An 18,936-nucleotide genomic window follows, 5' to 3' on the forward strand; every position below is an offset into this window, starting at 1 on the left:
TGTTCAACGATTACTAAGCCATTTGTGAAGTTCCGATTAAAAAAAAATTATTTTGTTGTAAGTATAGGGTTTTACCCTAATTTGGTACCATGTTCACAAAAGTGGTGACGATGATGGGAATTGAGATGCATAGAAACATAATATGGTGATTTCGGTTTTATGAGAAGTACCGTATCCTAATTTTGCACCATGGTTCCGAAGATAATAAGAGAATTCCTGACTCCTTATTCCAACTCGCGCTTGGCCGATTTTTTAGTAAAGTTAAATACACCGGATAATAATTCTGGTTGAAGTTGAGATTGTTGCTCTTCATTGTTATTTTAGGGTTCCTTGTCCTGCCTTTGACCCCGACCGTTGTCACTTGTTACCAACTTATTATCTATATATCCATCTGTATTTGAGCAAAACCTATTAAGTATTATTATTAATGTCGTAACAATTTAGTAATTCGTGGTTTTATACCATTCAATGACCGCAACGTTCGTTCATTCGTAAATTATTACTTAATTCGTTTATAACGCCGCGCCGAAACCATTCATTTTTACGTGACTTATATTTGGTTTCTTGGAAATCGAAGTAAGTACTTTCACATTTTTATCCACATCGGTTGGTCGGTGAAGCCAAACGAGTGTAATTTGTGAGTCGCAGAATTTCGGCTGGCAGAAATTCTGCTGCATACAAGTCGCAGAATTTCGGTCGCGTAAATTTCTTGTCATACAAATTATGACTCACAAATTACGCTCGTTTGGCTTCACCCTAAGCGTGAAGATGGGCGGCGATCTTCGATCACTAATATACTTATTTTGCTGCTGCTTACTACTACCACAACTTTTTTTATGAAATGCAAACGAGCAAACGGGTCACCTGATGGAAAGCAACTTCCGTCGCCCATGGACACTCGCAGCATCAGAAGAGCTGCGGGTGCGTTGCAGGCCTTTTAAGAGGGAATAGGGTAATAGGGGAGGGTAGCGAAGGGAAGGAAAGGGAATAGGGGAGGGTAAGGAAGGGAATAGGGTAGGGGATTGGGCCTCCTGTGGGGGTTCGGATAACTCACTCACTCGGCGAAACACAGCGCAAGCGCTGTTTCACGCCGGTTTTCTGTGAGAACGTGGTATTTCTCCGGTCGAGCCGGCCCATTCGTGCCGAAGCATGGCTCTCCCACGTTTACTAGGCAGTAGGCTATGGTTACACTTACAGCTCTTGCTCTTCGATACAAAAGTCTTGGGGGATTGTTCTAGCTACCAATTACTTCTTCAATTTGTGGCAGTATGTATATTATGTCACCTTCTCTTCTATAACTTCTTTCTAGATTCTACATTTAGTGTGGCCGCCTACACAGGTTTTCCGTATTCGATTTCCAGAATTCGTTTTCCGTATTCAGAATTTCGTGAGAATAGGCCTCACGTTTGTTTTTTACACGAGCTAACGCGCCGGCTTACGCGGAATTCGTTTCCCTCATAAAAAAGCGAACGTGTGCGCCAGCAGTATTTTCTACTGATTCTATGCATTCGGATTTCCGAATACTGAAATCGCATACGGAAAACGTGCCTATGCGGCCAGCCTTAGGGTAATATGAAAAGGCATTTAGGATAATTATTAACACAAAGCAACTGAAGAACCCAAAGTAGGTGTAACAAAAACGTTTCATTTTCAGCTCAACAAATAGACAACACAAAAGGTTCAACGCCTTAACACTTAACAGACTAATTTGCCGTCATGGATCTTACATCTTGACAAGCTTATTAGTAAATAATACAGGGTTCACCGATTAGTTTCGCTCGGGGTCTATTATAAGAAGTAAAATGACCTTCACGGTCCGCACATAAAAAAAAAACTATGTAATTATGGAAATTACAAAGGTATTTTATTTACATAGCAATGAGAAAAGTGTCAGTTTTTCATTGCCTGTTTGGAGTAAAATTGGTGCAAGCTATTGACATTTTGTGCGGCAGCTCTGGATCTATGTTTAGGCAGTATAGGCCATGGCCTGTGGGCGGTAGCGTCCTATGGCGTCCTAGGGGGGGGGTGGCAGTGTCCTAGGCTGGCGGCAGAGTTCGTATATAGGGGCAGCAAAAGTGGCATAAACTCATAAAAAATATAAATCCGGCCCTGTTGTGCGGATCTCATTTAAGGTTAACCTTGGGTTCCTCGTATTTATGAAGAAGACAAACTCTTTTTACCCGGTTAACCCAGGGTTAACTCAGTTCTGTGCAAGTTATCCTCGTCAGACGACACGGTCGGGTAAATCAGGACTTTATAAGAACCCCGTTAACTCGCAACTCGCGACTGTGTTTTGAGATAATTAAAGTTTAATCGTTGAGTTCAGCCCGGAGCGGTGAAGCGATGAGATAACGCGCATCAGATTCAGAAGTAAAAGAGATTGTTGCTTCATTATGTACGTAAATTTAACCTATTGTTACGGTACATGGTACCTATACGGACATGTAGCACGTAACACTATTCTACTAATATTATAAAGGCGATAGTTTATATGTATGGACTATGGATGTATGCATGGATGCTTAATACTCTTTCACGCATAAACTACTGAACGGATTTTAATGAATTTTTACAGTAATATAGCTTATAAATCAGAATAACACATAGGCTACAATTTTAACCGACTTTCAAAATGGGGGAGGTGTTATGTTCGTTTTTTTAAAATCAACGATTACTCCGCGTTTGTGAACCGATTTTCAAAATGTTTCTTTTGGTGTATAGGGTATCATCCCAATTTGGTACTATGTAGTATGTACTATATATTCACAAAAGTGGTGACCTGATGAAGTCATCCTAAGTAATCGAGGGAACTCCTCAAAATTTATATGGAAATTTGTGGTGACTTCGGTTTCGTGAGAAGTATTTTAAGCATATTATGCTACCAGGAAGAGGTATACCATTGTTCGGAAGGTACTGAAAGAAATCCTGATTCTTTATAGATACAAGTTTGGGAAATTCCACGTTGTTTTAAGAACGGAAAGCATATGCTAGTAGCATACAAAAGTGAAAAAAAAAATTCGTCTTTCAAATCTGCTACTTTCACAGTGAACTCTCTACAAGGAACATGTACACGTCCTTAAGTATTATCACTTATTTTTGTTACACACTGTATACCTTCTTATAAAAGTAAGCCGCATAAAAATCTGTAGATTTTTAAATACATAAGGACATACCAAAGCAGTTATGTTTCATACCATGATGATAAAGTTGTCATCGAGCTGCAGAGGTCAACCACCAATCAGTGGAGCGCTCACCGATTAGTTCTAGTACTCCATCCCACCATTTTGTTTTTGCCCACAGAAAATGAATACGGTAGGAGCAGCTGATTCGTCAAGTGGGAATTTATTTGATAAAACAATTAATAAAACTGAATGTCGTTTAGGAAGTAAAGGTATATCGAGGTTGAGATTAGGCATGACTAACTATATTACCGTAACTTGACCGTAACAGAGACATTTATTCATATACAGCTGTCCAGCTGATAGAGGACCTACATAATTTAGTTGGAATATGTCAAGCCCAGTCTTAGGCTCAATTTACCGGGATTCATGAAGCGAGTGAATTCTTGAGCATTCCTGCGAATGATTTGGTTGGAAGTTGGAACAATGGTTTGGTCTGTATCTTTTACTTGACTATTTCGCGCCACTTCCCGCGGATTTCACAGACGGTGCCGTGTGTGAAATCGCGAATTGGCGAATTCTCGAGAATAACGTGCGACAAACGATTTTCGTTGCAACAAAATTGCGGGAAACATCTAGTAACTAATTCATAGTTTAAATCTAAATGGAGTTTTAACTATTTCTAGCAATCACAACCAAATAAGCACATTTCTCTTTCAGCTCTATCCCTCAACTTCAAAATTTCACCCAGCATAGTATAAAACAGCAAACACTTTAAAATTTCAAGCAAAAAATGGGGTTTTAAAAGCTTATAATACGGATTACACAGTAAACCTAGTTACGATTAATAAAAGCTGCACGTTTTAACTTTTAAACTCTGAAACGTAAAGTAAAACCGCTCCCACGAGCGAAGTACGTACAAGTTAAACAAGTCATGAGATTGACCTTGCCGACTGCCGTGGTGTTGCCAGCACTGGATTTATTATCCTTGCCATATCTATGGAATGGATAATAATAATATCTATGGACGCTTCACACAATCACACCACGTCAGTCTGGCCCCGTGGTATTAACTGAAGGACTTGTGTAATGTGTTACAGGTGATTACAGGTACCAGACATCCATGATCCAGGAACTTATGAAATTTTTTTGTTCCGTCGCGTCGGCGGGATTCAAACCCGCGACCCCCGGCATGAGCGCTGACAACGTGTTCAACCACTGAGCCACAGAGGTCGCCATATATAAAAGTAGAAAATATCAATCCTGTTAATTGTTATCTTATATATTTAAACGAGCAATTCTTATATATATATATATATATATATATATATATATATATATATATATATATATATATATATATATATATATATATATATATATTTGGAATATAATTGGAATCTCGGAATCGGCTCCAACGATTTTCATGAAATTTAGTACGAGTATACAGGGGGATTCGGGGGCGATAAATCGATCTAGCTAGGAATCATTTTTAGAAAATGTCATTTTATTCGTGTTTTATCGAATACCGAGCAAAGCTCGGTCAAATAGCTAGTATTACTAATATTATAAGTCTGTCTGTCTTGCAGGGGCCTCGCAATCTGTTTTTAGGGTTCCGTGCCCAAAGGGTAAAAACGGGACCCGTCCGTCCGTCTGAAATTTTCACAGATTGTGTATAGATATACACAATCTGTGAAAATTGCCGCTATAACAACAAATACTAAAAACAAAATTAAATTAATATTTAAGGGGGGCTCTCATACAACAAACGTGATTTTTTGGCCTTTTTTGCACTATATTAATAATGGCCACAGGTAGGTACTTGAATTTTTCTCAAAGTTTACTTTAATATTTAAGTAATAATAATATTAAAATAATTAAAAAATTAAGGTGGGCTCCCATACAATAAAACACAATTTTTGACCCAATTTTGCTCTATAATGGTACGGAACCCTATTGCGCGAGTCCGACTCGCACTTGGCCGTTTTTTTTAAGACAAAGGGCATTGCAAAGACCCTTTGTCTCAAAAAGACCCCCCACGTTCTCACAGAAAACCGGCGTGAAACAGCGCTTGCGCTGTGTTTCGCCGAGTGAGTGAGTTTACCGGAGGCCCAATCCCCTACCCTATTCCTTTCCCTACCCTCCCCTATTCCCTTCCCTTCCCTACATTCCCCTATTACCCTATTCCCTCTTAAAAGGCCGGCAACGCACCTGCAGCTCTTCTGATGCTGCGAGTGTCCATGGCGACGGAAGTTGCTTTCCATCAGGTGACCCGTTTGCTCGTTTGCACCCTTATTTTCATTTAAAAAAAAACCTTCCACCCGGGGCCTCGCAATAGGTAAGGCCGCCACTGCTCCCGGGACTCAAACTTCAAAGTACCCTCATGCCAAATTTCAGCAAAATCGGTTCAGTGGTTTGGGCGTGAAGAGGTAGCAGACAGACAGACAGATTTATAATAATATTATAGTATGGATTGCTTTAACGCCTTATACTATTTTTAATTTTATTTCATAGCTAGTTTTAGACAGGGAAAAAGAAAATTCAAAATGAGAAAAAATCATACCATTACCTACACCCGTTCTTACTTCGAGTTACTGAGTTTTTTGTCTTGTTTAATTAAAACGGTGAATATTAAATACCTAGAATTAAAAATAATATGTCCAGTTTTGCCAAATTTTAAAGAAATTTACCTTATTTAGTGCAGAATCCTAGGGTGTACAGCTGGCAGCCCCGGCCGGCCACTCACCGGCCACCGCTATAGGTAATATTAGGGTAATCACCGCCTCAAATAGACAATCAACTCTATTTAGCCTTTTTATAGAGTCTGGATAAAAGGTAAATGTAGGGTATGTTACCATTAGATACATTTAAATGGCTACCTTAGTGGTATAATATAATGTGGTATAATAATACGATTTATACTAAACTTTAAATGCTCGTTTTTCCTAACTGATAAGTGATAACTATGCATAAACGCCAAGTGTCTACCAGTCCCTTGGTATTATGTATCGCTTAAGTTTTAAGACAAAAACGTTAAAGTTTTCAGACACTAGTTAGCTGGAGTAAAAACTTTAGTGAAATGTTAAGGTATCCCGGAAAAGAATTGAGAGCCGGGAAACTTAAAGTTAAGGCACAGAATAGGTATAATAAATAATAGTACCTACTCCGGTTAAGGCGCGGTCGTAGAATACCTAGAACTTTTATGGTGTCTTTCGTTTTGGTTAATGTGTGCATGACTTCTCTTCTTTCATGTTGTAATAGAAGGTTTTTAAATACATGAAGCCTGAAGCCGTTGCCAAGTCTAAACCGATTACAATAGACCCAGATCCCAGAGGAATCAGACATAACTTACTCTCACATGGATGAAACCTTAGGTTCTTACATCTGTAGTGTAGTGACTTTTATTAGCCTGACTGAAATTAATATAATATTTTGTTTCCAACAATTCATTTTGCGCAGAGTAGGTAACACGTTTTTAATTCCCACTTGCTAGGAAAATTTACGTTTATTTTGTCTTCTAGGGGGAGCAGCTGCACCCCCTAGAAGACAAAATAATACCCCTACCTGGGTACCCATGCACCTGATTGTCACGTTAAAAGCGAAATAATATTAGTGTGGTTTATTCCGCTTCCTGCCATTGCGCCGCGCCGGTTGGTTTCCGCCAATATCAATATTCAAACGTTGAGGTAATATTGTGGATATTGCTCTCAGGGCGTGGGACGAGTGTCCTCCACGGGGACAGAAACTGATATCGTCCTACTTAGGGACTAATAATAAATTTAACATTGCTATTTGAGAGACCTACTGTTATAAGTAAGTATACTTATTAGATTTACTTTGGTAAGTCATTGATTCAAATTCTAGATGAGAATACAGTATACTTACTAATTATTAACAAATTGCATCGGAAGCTCAGATAACTAGATAGTTACTGTAATCGGAAGTGTGTAGTTACAGTAATATTATTAGATATCACAAATCATTGGACGCCTCCGTGGTCTAGTGGTATAGAGCGCGGCTCTTGACTCGGAGGTCGTGGGTTCGATTCCCGCGTTGGAAACATGTTATTTCCAAGTTTGGTTAGGACAATGCAGGCTGATCACCTGATTGTCTGACAAGTAAGATGATCCGTGCGTCGGATGGGCATGTAAAAAGTCGGTCCTGCGCCTGATCTCTCGCCAGTCGTGTCGGTCGTCCGTCCCACTGGGTTATGAGAGTAAAGGAATAGAGAGTGCTCTTGTGTACTGCGCACATACTTGGGCACTATAAAATTACTCCTGCGTAGCTGGCCTGGTTTCAATGAAACCGGCCACCGTCACCGAAACCGGTGTGGGAGCTATTATTAGATATCATAATATGTTTAATATCTATTCATACATACATATAAATTTTTGACGTGGGAGAGCCATGCTTCGGCACGAATGGGCCGGCTCGACCGGAGAAATACCACGTCCTCACAGAAAACCGGCGTGAAACAGCGCTTCCGCTGTGTTTCGCCGAGTGAGTGAGTTTACCGGAGGCCCAATCCCCTACCCTTTTCCTTTCCCTACCCTCCCCTATTTCCTTCCGTACCCTCCCCTATTCCCTTCCGTACCCTCCCCTATTACCCCTTAAGAGGATTCCACACCGCCATTTTTCCCATACAAACGCTGTCCCCTGTTTCCTCCCTGGATAATGCTAGTAGAGTTATAATTTTTTTCCTGAATATCTACGGCCACTAATAAAATGTCCCTATGTTTTCCTTTTTTTCATAATTTAATTATTAAATAAGATATGAACGTTCAAAAACCCAAAAAAATGGCCAGATTTTCCACTGTGTTCAAACGTCCAGAAAACAGATTTGGATAGATTATACAAAAAAAGCAAAACATAGGAACACAGCTCAAGCCTTTTTTAATCTTTAATGAAAAAAGTACTTAAATCGGTTAAGTTTTGGAGAAGGAATCAGGGGACAACGAATCGTTGATTTTCTGGATTTTCTGCAGTTGTCTCTATCGCGTTCTGCGGTATAGGCTTGAGGTAAGGGAGACAGCTATAGATATTACACGTACTTTTTTTTCATTTCTCTAGCTGCTGTGGTATCCTCTTAAAAGGCCGGCAACGCACCTGCAGCTCTTCTGATGCTGCCAGTGTCCATGGGCGACGGAAGTTGCTTTCCATCAGGTGACCCGTTTGCTCGTTTGCCCCCTTATTTCATAAAAAAAAATAAAAAAATAATAAAAAAAAAAATTGGAGTGTCTGTTTGTAATATTGAAAGAACCGTTTTTTACTACATGCGTATGAATCTATATACGCTCCATACACCAAAACAACTTTTTTTTTCAATTTTTGTCTGTATATCTGTCTGTCTGTTTGTTCCGGCTAATCTCTGAAACGGCTCGAGCTATTTTGCCGGGACTTTTTTTGGTAGATAGCTGATGTAGTACCTAAGGTGTAACTTAGGCTACTTTTTAACCGACTTCCAAAAAAGAGGAGGTTATCTTTTACTTTTTTCATATTTGTTAGCGGACTATCCATCTTTGTTATTATACTATGTTGACGCGGATGAAGTCGCTTGCAACAGCTAGTATGTTTACATAATCTATAAATGCAAACGAGCAAGCGAAACACCTAATGGTGTAACAGGTGCGATGGGTAACAATCAGCGCCGTTCAATAGCATCAGAAACACGCAGTTTGGTGTGCCATACATGTGGCAATACTCTACCGATATTTATTGCCTCCAAACTGTATATTTTTAGATATTCTATCGTAGAGTTAAGATTTCATTTTCTTATGGCTTCTCAGGGCGCGTAATATCACAAGCCGCGCCGCGCCGAGCCGCTTAAACTGTACGGAGCGAGCACGACCCAACAGGCGAGACCACTCTACCCGTTCAATACGGCGCGTAATATCACGAGCCGCGCCGCGCCAGCTCGAGCTACGCGCCGTCGTGTTACGCGCCGTGCGAAGCCAGCATTACGTTAACTTTACGATTACGTGGCTACAGGAGCGGGGAGCCTCACCCCTCAGTATTCTAAAGTCTTGGAATTCAATTCGCAATATTTTCTCACGATTCCTCGCCTTCACCTACTCTACGAGGGCGATAAGAAAATAAACGGTACAGAACCCACAAATGTGGCTACAGAGCACAAACCCCGCCGCTATTACGTGTTGATGGCAATTGGCAAGCGATCGCTGTCGATCGCCATGATTCTACTACCGACTACCGAGTACTACTCGGCGACCGAGAGCACTTTATGTTAATTGCGTTAAGTGTTCGGCCGAGTCTCGGTCGAACACTCGGCATGTTTAATATACAGGGTGTAACAAAACTAAGTGATAACTGATAAGTTATCTTTCATACCTATGGACTTCAAATTAGACTTAGATTAGCCACAACGCGAATTTCGCGTTGTGGCTGTTTTACAGTACAACGCGTTGTGAGCTAATTTCCGCTCATTGAGCGTTTTCGCTCTTTGAGCGTAACATACAGGGTGTAAACAAAAATAAGTGAAGTAATACTTTAGGGTGTGTACGTGTTCCTCGTAGAGAGTTCACTGTGAATGTAGCAGCGCTGAAAGACCAAAAAAAGAGTCGTGACGCTCGGGCCGTTGCCCATACAAAAGTGAAAAAAAAATTTCGACTTTCAGAGCTGCTACTCTCACAGTGAACTCTCTACAAGGAACACGTTCACAACCTAAAGTATTATCACTTATTTTTGTTACACACTGTATATTGTAAGTAATCTATATCTTCTATATATGTATATAAAACTCAAAGGTGACTGACTGATTGACATAGTGATCTATCAACGCGCACAGCCCAAACCACTGGACGGATCGGGCTGAAATTTGGCATGCAGGTAGATGTTATAATGTAGGCATTCGCTAAGAAAGGATTTTGATAAATTCGGAAATTCCAACCCCAAGGGGTTCAAATAGGGGATTAAAGTTTGTATATAATAATACTTCTTAACGCGAGCCAAGCCGCGGGCAAAAGCTCGTAATATATAAAAATGGATTTTCAATTGTGTTAGTAACGCTAAAACTCGAAAACGGCTGAACGGATTGGGCTAATTTTACTCTTAAATTATTCGTAGAAGTCCAGGGAAGGTTTTAAAGTGACACGAAGTTCACCGGGACAGCTAGTAACTAATAAGACGTATTATAAAAAGTTCAGTTTTGAAAAATTAAAAAATTCATCGATATTCGAATTTCGAGTCGCATTGCATCGCCATTCTGGCACGTTGCAATGTAAAATGTGATCAAGCGGCAGTTGCGACGTGTAATGGCTGTAACAATAAAATATCCATCGCTATTGTTCTATTACCCATCGCTGCTGACACATTGACATGCATTGATGAAATATCGAAAGTTGAAACCATTGAGCAATGGTCTAATACAATAAAGCTAGGGAAAAAAGTTTCAGTAGTTATTTCAATGCTTTCTAAAGGCTGGGAGTGACATCTTCTGAGTATTTCTAATAATTCTACTACTGGAATTATTCTGATCTCTGTAGTCTGTAGCAGCAACTAATCGGAAAAACAGCGTTCTCCGTTCCGAAATACGATATATTATGCTGAGACCTGCAACTCTTATAAAAATATTAATTCTTAATACACACATTGTTGTGTTATAAAAATGATTTGCTCGATCTACTACTTTTGTCTTCTACATCTTCTATATACGTGCGGTCAGACAGGCACGTCCACATTATAAGAACTCTCTGGTTTTGTCGGGGGTAAAATATCTATTAAAGCAATAGATACTGATTCCTATAGCTATCGTTTATAATATATGTATTAGCGGCACGAGGGCAGAGGTGTAGAGGTGTTAGTAAAGCGGTCACGTGCTAGACACGTGATAAAGTCAACCTGCGTCCACCCCCATTATCTACCAGTTCAGACATTTAATTACTTTCAATTTAATGCGCATTGACAGTCGAATTCAATGGTCTAAAGACGATGCGCGGTCTACAGTTTCAAATTTTATCGTAGAGCTACGATTAAACCAAAGTTTTTCAAAGCAGCAGTGGGCGACTAAAGATCTGTATCCACTATCCAGGGTCCTTTAAGAAGCAACAGCTTAATAGCTTTCTTATCAGCCTCCAAAAATAAGGAACTTTCAACTTTAACATAATATCCTAATGTTGTTAAGATAAAAGATTTGTTTGTTTCGAAGATTGTGGTACGATTTTGTAGGAACACACGCAAAGTAGACCGCGAAGGATTTCATAGTCTTCTTTTTATCACGGGAAAATTATGGTTCCGGTGAAATACCCTGGTTTTGAGTCACGGGCACTGACCTCTATAATACACTGGACAGGCTATGCCGTACAAAATGACAGCTATTTTTTGTGCCGATTTGAAGCGCCGCGGTGAGCGTACTGTGAACTAATTACATAGAAAATTACAACCGCCATTTGCAAAATAGTAGTTCCAAGTACACTCACTAGTACTGCTTTTACATAGCAATCAGCGCCAATATGGCGACTTTCAAATAGGAACATTTTATTGATAGCGATCGCCTGTCCAGTGTATTATAGAGGTCAGTGGTCACGGGCAAAAGTTAGTACCGTATGTCCGTTTGTCATATCATTTATAGCCACACGACAGGAGTCAGGACACGACACTTCACTTCGGACTTCCACAGATCTGACAGAGAACTGACGCTCATAAAACGTCAGATTCACGTTTGTAAAACGTCAGTTCTATGGAAGTGAAGTGTCGCGCAGTGTCGTGTCGCTCTAGTGCGGTTTCGCCTTTAATCATTATTGAGTCCGAACTATTTTCGACATTTTATGACACCAGCTGGTTATGAGTCGGTACTACTCGACCAAGCCAACTAGACGAATGTCAAAGCTTGCTCTCTCGCATTTGCGCATGTCGCTAGCAATGCGAGTGCGAGAGAGCATGATTTGACAGTCGAGTAGTAGTTTGACCCATTTGAAAAACCAATTGAAAACATCGTGCATTTCAAAGGCGGAAGCGACAGTTAACTTGTTAAAACGGCGTGATCATTTGGAAACGTTACGTTGCTATAAATGCGAAAATAGCTAGCCTAGGGTAGCCATTATTCTTAAGCCGGATAAAAAGGCAAATTTTGCCAATATTTGGGCAAAAAAGAGTAACAATAAGAGTTACACAGAGAGAGTACCTACAGCAGAAACCAATGAAGAACGCATAACGCTATACTCGATATCTATATTATAGATAACGAGTATGAGACAATATACTCTTTATCTGATTTTGCGAAAGGAGTAAAGAAGAAAGCGTATAGGATTACGGACATGTTTTGAAATAAGGAGAGTTCAGACTCTATTTTGCGTGCACTTAAGGCGAGGATAAACCCCAATTTGTTATTCCGTGACTCCCGGTTTACCTAGTTCCAATATAATAACGAAGTGTTAAAAAATATGAGATATAAAGCACAATATTTAAAACCATAAACATTTTAATAAAACGTAATACTTTGGCTGTAATTAATTTACAAACTCACCTCCGAAAAAACTCTATTTCATCGAAATATAAGTATTAATTAGGATAATTATACATTTTATTTGAATAAATTGTTAGTAAATCTATATTAAAATGTCCTTAACCGAACAATTTTGTTTCTTAATGTTCATTTCCAAAGATATTAAAAAAAAACATGAAAAATAGAGAAGATCCGCCCGAGTAACTACAGTTTTATGCTAAGCTAAAATTAATCTTATTGCGATGCGTATACGCTTGGTCTTTGATTGTGTGCAAGGTTATCGTTTTGGATTGAGAATCCCCCGCCTTAAGTCGATATGAATTAAAATGTTTAATGATGAAATCTGGTTTATCCTATGACAAAAACTTTCAAAAGCCCAGACTTGGATTCAGTTTACAGCTACACCGAAACTAGACAAAAAGAGGCGCGACTTGGAGATGAACAAAAGCCAAATTGAAAATCCATGAAATCGCGTGAAGTTGCCACATTTTATACCGCTATAAACATTCTACGCGGCTCCGCCCGGTATTTCGCGGGAACCGTTCATTTTCCCACAAAAAGTAGCCTAATATATTATTGTCTTTCTCCGTGGCCAAATTACACTAAAATCATTCCAATAGTTCACGAAATTAGCGGGTTTAAACGTAAACAAACAAACTACAGCAAGCCTAACATAAAAACTCTTCAGCTTCAAGTATACTTAATATAGAAAAGTACCTGTATTAAAATATATATCATTGTATTGCCACGTCACGTCGTTGTCTCTGTTTCTTAAAATCCTATGTCCGTCTTTAAGCAGACGTTTGGTAGCCCTATTCACTTCTTTACCATTCGGCCTGTTCAACGGTACAAGGTAAAATTCTCTTTCAAAAATACCAATTGGAGTTTAAAAGTCATTGACTAGGAAATGAAAAAGCCGACTTCATGAAACTGGGCCGGTAATTGAACGAGGAAACGGATGCTTCATTGATTAGGCGTGTTTTTAATTTGAATAATGAATTAGGATTATTTGATCCCAAACATTTTAATTCACTTGTACATAAAGGTGCCTTTCACATTAGAACCATACGCCACCGGGATGCCAGCGACGTGGCCAGTGACGTTACCATGGCAACGTCTGGCGTCTCTACGTCGCCGCAAAGCGGTGATTTTCTTAAATACTTTGAAGAAGTGAGAAAAAATGAAAATACCTTGAAAAAATGTTCAATTATTTGAGGATACTGGATATCACTAAAATCAGCGACTGATTGAGTGACGTGACGGAAGATACAAACTACAAAGTAAAGACGTGCTGCAAACAACTGGCAACGTCAACAGTCGCCGCATGCGGAGCGGTCGACTCTGGCTACTTGGCAACGTCGCCAGTCGGACGCCAGGTGAGTTACCCGTCATACATCTTAAAAGAACTAGTTGGCGACACCGCTGGCCACGTCGCCATGGCGTCCCGGTGAGGTATGGCCTAGGGCCATAGCCCATAAGAGCCCCTATGCTATAACTTTATATACTAAATAAGGTATATATTGTATGGGCCTACGTAGCCTAGTAGTAAATAAATAAATTAATAAAATAAATAAATAACTCACCGGGACGCCACAGCGACGTAACCATGGCAACGTCCAAGCAACGTCTGGCGTCTCTACGTTGCCGCAAAGCGCTGTTTTTCTTAAGGCGAGGATAAACCCCAATTTGTTATTCCGCGACTTCCGGTTTACCTAGTTCCAATATAATAACGAAGTTTTAAAAAATATGAGGTATAAAGCACAATATTTAAAATACCTTAAACCATAAACATTTTAATAAAACGTAATACTTTGGCTGTAATTAATTTACAAACTCACCTCCGATAAAAACTAGGATAATTATACATTTTGTTTGAATAAATTGTTAGTAAATCTATATTAAAAATTCTTTAACCGAACAATTTTGTTTCATAATGTTTATTTCCAAAGATATTTTAAAAAAACATGAAAAAATAGAGAAAATCCGCTCGAGTGACATCAGTTTTATGCTAAGCTAAAATGAATCTTATTGCGATGCGTATACGCTTGGTCTTTGGTTGTGTGCAAAGTTATAGTTTTGGATTGAGATTAATCCCCGCCTTAAAGTTAAGTTTAAAAACACCGTTTTGCGGCGACGTAGAGCTGACATGGTAACGTCACTGGCTACGTCGCGATGGCGTCCCGGTGAGGTATGGCCCTTAGGTTGCTAGTGGTGCGGCAGCAGCGCGATTTCTATAGATAATAATTATACTTTTAAATATTAAAGAAGAAATCGCGCTGCTGCAGTACCTACGACAGCCGCGCGATTCTTTTTGAATGTGAATTGTGAAGGCATAAAGGGAAGCAAATAGGTATATTTTATTAGGAATTGATGCAAAAACAAGCTAAAATTAAAGTTTATGAGTTTTATTGCCAAACTTCTATTTGGATTTTAGTGGTAGGCGCAGTGCGCACCTTCAAATAATTAAGTAAGTTTACTCTGCTGATTAATGATTCGTTTCTCAAAATTTTCATACAGTAAGAACTAAGAAGTAAGTGTTGCCAGGTCGCTAAACCGAAAAGCCGGACAAAGCAGCCAGCTTGGCCTGACATTTTTACAAAAAAGTCCTGCTATCGAGTTCTTAGAATCTGAAATCTTAGTGTAGCAAATTAGCAATACGTTCGCCATTTTCTGTTTTATTAAAACAATTTAACATAAATTTTTCATTTTATTAGGTGTAAAACCGTCCAAAATTAGTTGGATTTTCATATAAAGGTCTACAAAAGCCGGACTCCTCTAAATTTTGGCCGGACACGCAATCAAAAAGCCTGACTGTGTCCGGCTTTATCCGGACGCCTGGCAACCCTGTCTGTGTATCTAGCCCTTAAAATCTCAGCCGTTAGTGTGTCGTAAGTCGTTCCTACATTTCAGACTGGATTTACAAAACATTTAATATTAAATCGAATGTCTTATAAATTTTCCGTGTGAAACGCCGAACGCGCAGTCAATAATGTAGGTGAAGTGCACAAATGGAAAGAATAAAATGTATTTACAATTTTGTTTAAATATTTGTTTTCTGTTTAAGATTTATCTAAATTGAATTTTTAGGAAAGTATTAATAACTGAAATATTGTACTAATAATCGATTTTCATAACAGATTTATCTCCTTATTTATTTTCTACTAGATGTTACACGCAACTTTTTTACGTCGATTTTATCAAGGAAAAATGTAATTGTATAAAATATGTTATGTAAAATATGTTATGTATGTTAGTCTATAGACTTTATAGATAAGGTATATATAATGTGGGCCAAGATGCCTGATTTAAATAAATAAATAAATAAACACGATGTTTTTTCCATCACATAAAATGATCTATGATAATAATTGATCTACAATCATAATACAAAATGATCTAGTAAAAGAGGGGTATGATCTCGGGATAAAGACACCATGACTATCGCTTCTATAGAAAATATTATACTTATTCAAAGTATTTTCTTAATAAATAATTGTATGTATAGGTAGGTAGGTACTTAACCGCCTTTTATTCCGTACCATTACCCTTATAAAAATGCACCTCTTTGTTCAAAAGATAAATTTATCAATCAGTTTATTCAAGCAGCTATTAGATTGTTATGTTTACAGGGTTGCCGGCAGAAAGAGCAACAAATCTCGTCCTTATATCTATAGCAATAAAGGCTAAAGGGAAATAATTATTAGCTACATACAGATGAGCAAGTCATGTTTTTTTTTATGCAAGAGGATCCTTTGTAAAAGGATTGCAGTATCATGTCTTTAATCTTACACTTTTCTATGCATTAATTAAATTATGATATGCCAGTTGCATCAAAGGAGAAGATTATAATTACTATTTACTAAATTTATATTCTTTCAGTATGTCTTAACTTTATGTACCATCGAAGAATTTGATTCATAGGCAGATGGTGGACCTACGTAATTTGGTCGTGTAAATTGTCAAACCCAGTTACCCAGCGGACAGATGACGACCATTAAATTGACATAATCCGACCAAATGTTGTAGGTCCATCCACTGCCCATAAATCAAATATCTTCTGCATTATTGGAATCAGAATCAGATCACATAAAACCAGATAAAACTATTGGTTTTTGGCAAAAAAGCTTACTTAATTATTCTTAAGTAAGTATAAGTATATAGGCAGTGCCGTAAATAGCCTTTTTTGCGCCCTGTGCGAGCTTCTATATAACTGCACCTTTGTTTTTTAACCGACTTCCAAAAAGGAGGAGGTTATAATATTATATTCGGCTGTGGATATTTTTTAACATTACAGTATACACCAGATTACACCATGGGGGCAAGTATATTATCATACACATGATGGATCATGGCGGTTAACATGAATATGAAGTACATCTCATGGCAACATAGCAGATGATTGATCGGGAGTAATGTTTAAGTCATTATTAATAGAGGAGTTGATGGTTCAGGATGAACAATTATAGAAAAGGCTACAGACTGTAGCCTACAGTCACTTCATTCTTACAATTTATTCTAGTAACTTTCTGCTACGCACGTCGCACAGTAAAACTCTGAAACGAACTTTCATCAGCCTGTAAACCTTCAAGAAGAGAACGTATTCCCTCTTAAAAGGCCGGCAACGCACCTGCAACTCTTCTGATGTCGCGAGAGTCCACGGGCGACGGTAGTTGCTTTACATTCAGGTGACCCATTCGCAGGCTAGCCCCCAAATTTTATATTAAACTAGCGACCCGCCCCGGCGTCGCACGGGTACAAAATATGATATAGTCACTGAAAAAATGAATAAAATCGATAGCCTATGATCCTTCACGTGGTCGACTTCTTATCTGTGCCAAATAACATAAAAATTGCTCCAGTAGTTCGTGAGATAAGCCCTTTCAAATAATTTCCCCCTTTTTTCCCCCACATTCTCCTATTAGTTTTAGCGTGATAAAATATAGCCTATAGCCTTTCTCAATAAATGGGCTATCTAACACTGAAATAATTTTTTAAATCGGACCAGTAGTTACTGAGATTAGCGCGTTCAAGTTAGCCCTTTAAAATAATTTTCTCCGTTTTTTCCACATTTTCCTCTATTTCTTCGCTCATTTTAGTCTTAGCGTGATAAAATATAGCCTATAGCCTTCCTCGATAAATGGGCTATCTAACACTAAAAGAATCATCAAAATCTGTTGCGTAGTTATAAAGATTAAAGGGAACAAAGGGACATGAGGGAAAAAAGCGAGTTTGTTTTATAATAATTAATAAGTATAGATATAGATAAAAAGAATAGGTTGTAAATATTCATCTTTTGTTACCAATTTAAATATATTAAAAAACATTAATTTGCATTTAGATCCCAGCCGCTAAGCGACCTCCAAAACTACCAGCAGGCAGCACTAGAAAGGCCATGTTTCACCCACGATTCACGAATAATACACACGATAATTAGACCCTGCAATACTATAATAATTGCTCTTTACAACTAATTCCAACTATTTCAGTAAAATTTCAATGAGTTTATCTAGCTTTTAAACTAAATTAAATTATTCCCGAGTTCCTCTTACGGGTGCATAATAGTAATGTTCCTGTAATATTATTGAAACTAATTTTCGTCGGTGTTAGTCGGTTCAGTGGTTACTACGCAAATGGTTGTGCTTAACAGCTGAACTAAGTAACTAACTGTTATGTGCTTTGGGATTAGGTTTACTACTTAACCGATTCGTGGCCACTGCCGCGCCCAGTGCGTCATTTAAAAAGATTCAGTGAGGCCGATGAGGCGCCAGGCGCGGCATACAAGGATTGTTAAAAAACACGTTAAAACTAATTTATTATACTGTAATTACAATTCCTTAGTCTACATGTGCATAAAACACAACCAGTGGCCAATGCCGCACGTGGTACGTCATCGTTTAGCAGGGCCGATGACGCTTATGGCGCGTCATCGAACAAACTGCTTGGCCTGTGGTAAGAATTCGTGAAAATGAAGGTGGCAACGAATCGGTTAATATCCATACTAATATTATAAATGCGAAAATGTGTCTGTCTATTACCTCTTGAGGCCCAAACCGTTGACATCCCGGAAATCCCGGAAAAATGTACGGTTCCCGCAAGATAAACAAATTATGGCGCAACTGCGGGTGTCATCTAGTTTGTTAATTAATACTTACTTAATATAATGCAGGAACAAATAACTTTAGGCTATCATGCCAAGAGTCTCTCGGGTAAAAGTAACCGCGTGAGACATTTGGCAGTTGGCAGCTGTAACGGCTCGCCCAGAGATATGTAATTATTATGGTCTCATAAATACTTACTTTAAAATATTATATAGCAACGTGAGCTTCTACTATGTTTATACTTTATAGCCACAATCCGAAC

General features: G+C 38.7%; 1 long non-coding RNA gene across 1 annotated transcript; it reads right to left on the reverse strand.

The window, feature by feature from the left end:
• Positions 1-296: 296 nt before the first annotated feature.
• LOC121726403 lies at positions 297-16,629 on the reverse strand. Its single transcript, XR_006035531.1, has 3 exons — positions 16,569-16,629; positions 9,929-9,930; positions 297-307 (listed from the first exon to the last, which is right to left on the reverse strand). It is a non-coding gene; the product is annotated as an uncharacterized LOC121726403 (long non-coding RNA).
• Positions 16,630-18,936: the final 2,307 nt, after the last annotated feature.

Source organism: Aricia agestis, chromosome 4 (assembly GCF_905147365.1).
Source record: "Aricia agestis chromosome 4, ilAriAges1.1, whole genome shotgun sequence".
Taxonomy (NCBI): Eukaryota; Metazoa; Arthropoda; class Insecta; order Lepidoptera; family Lycaenidae; genus Aricia; species Aricia agestis.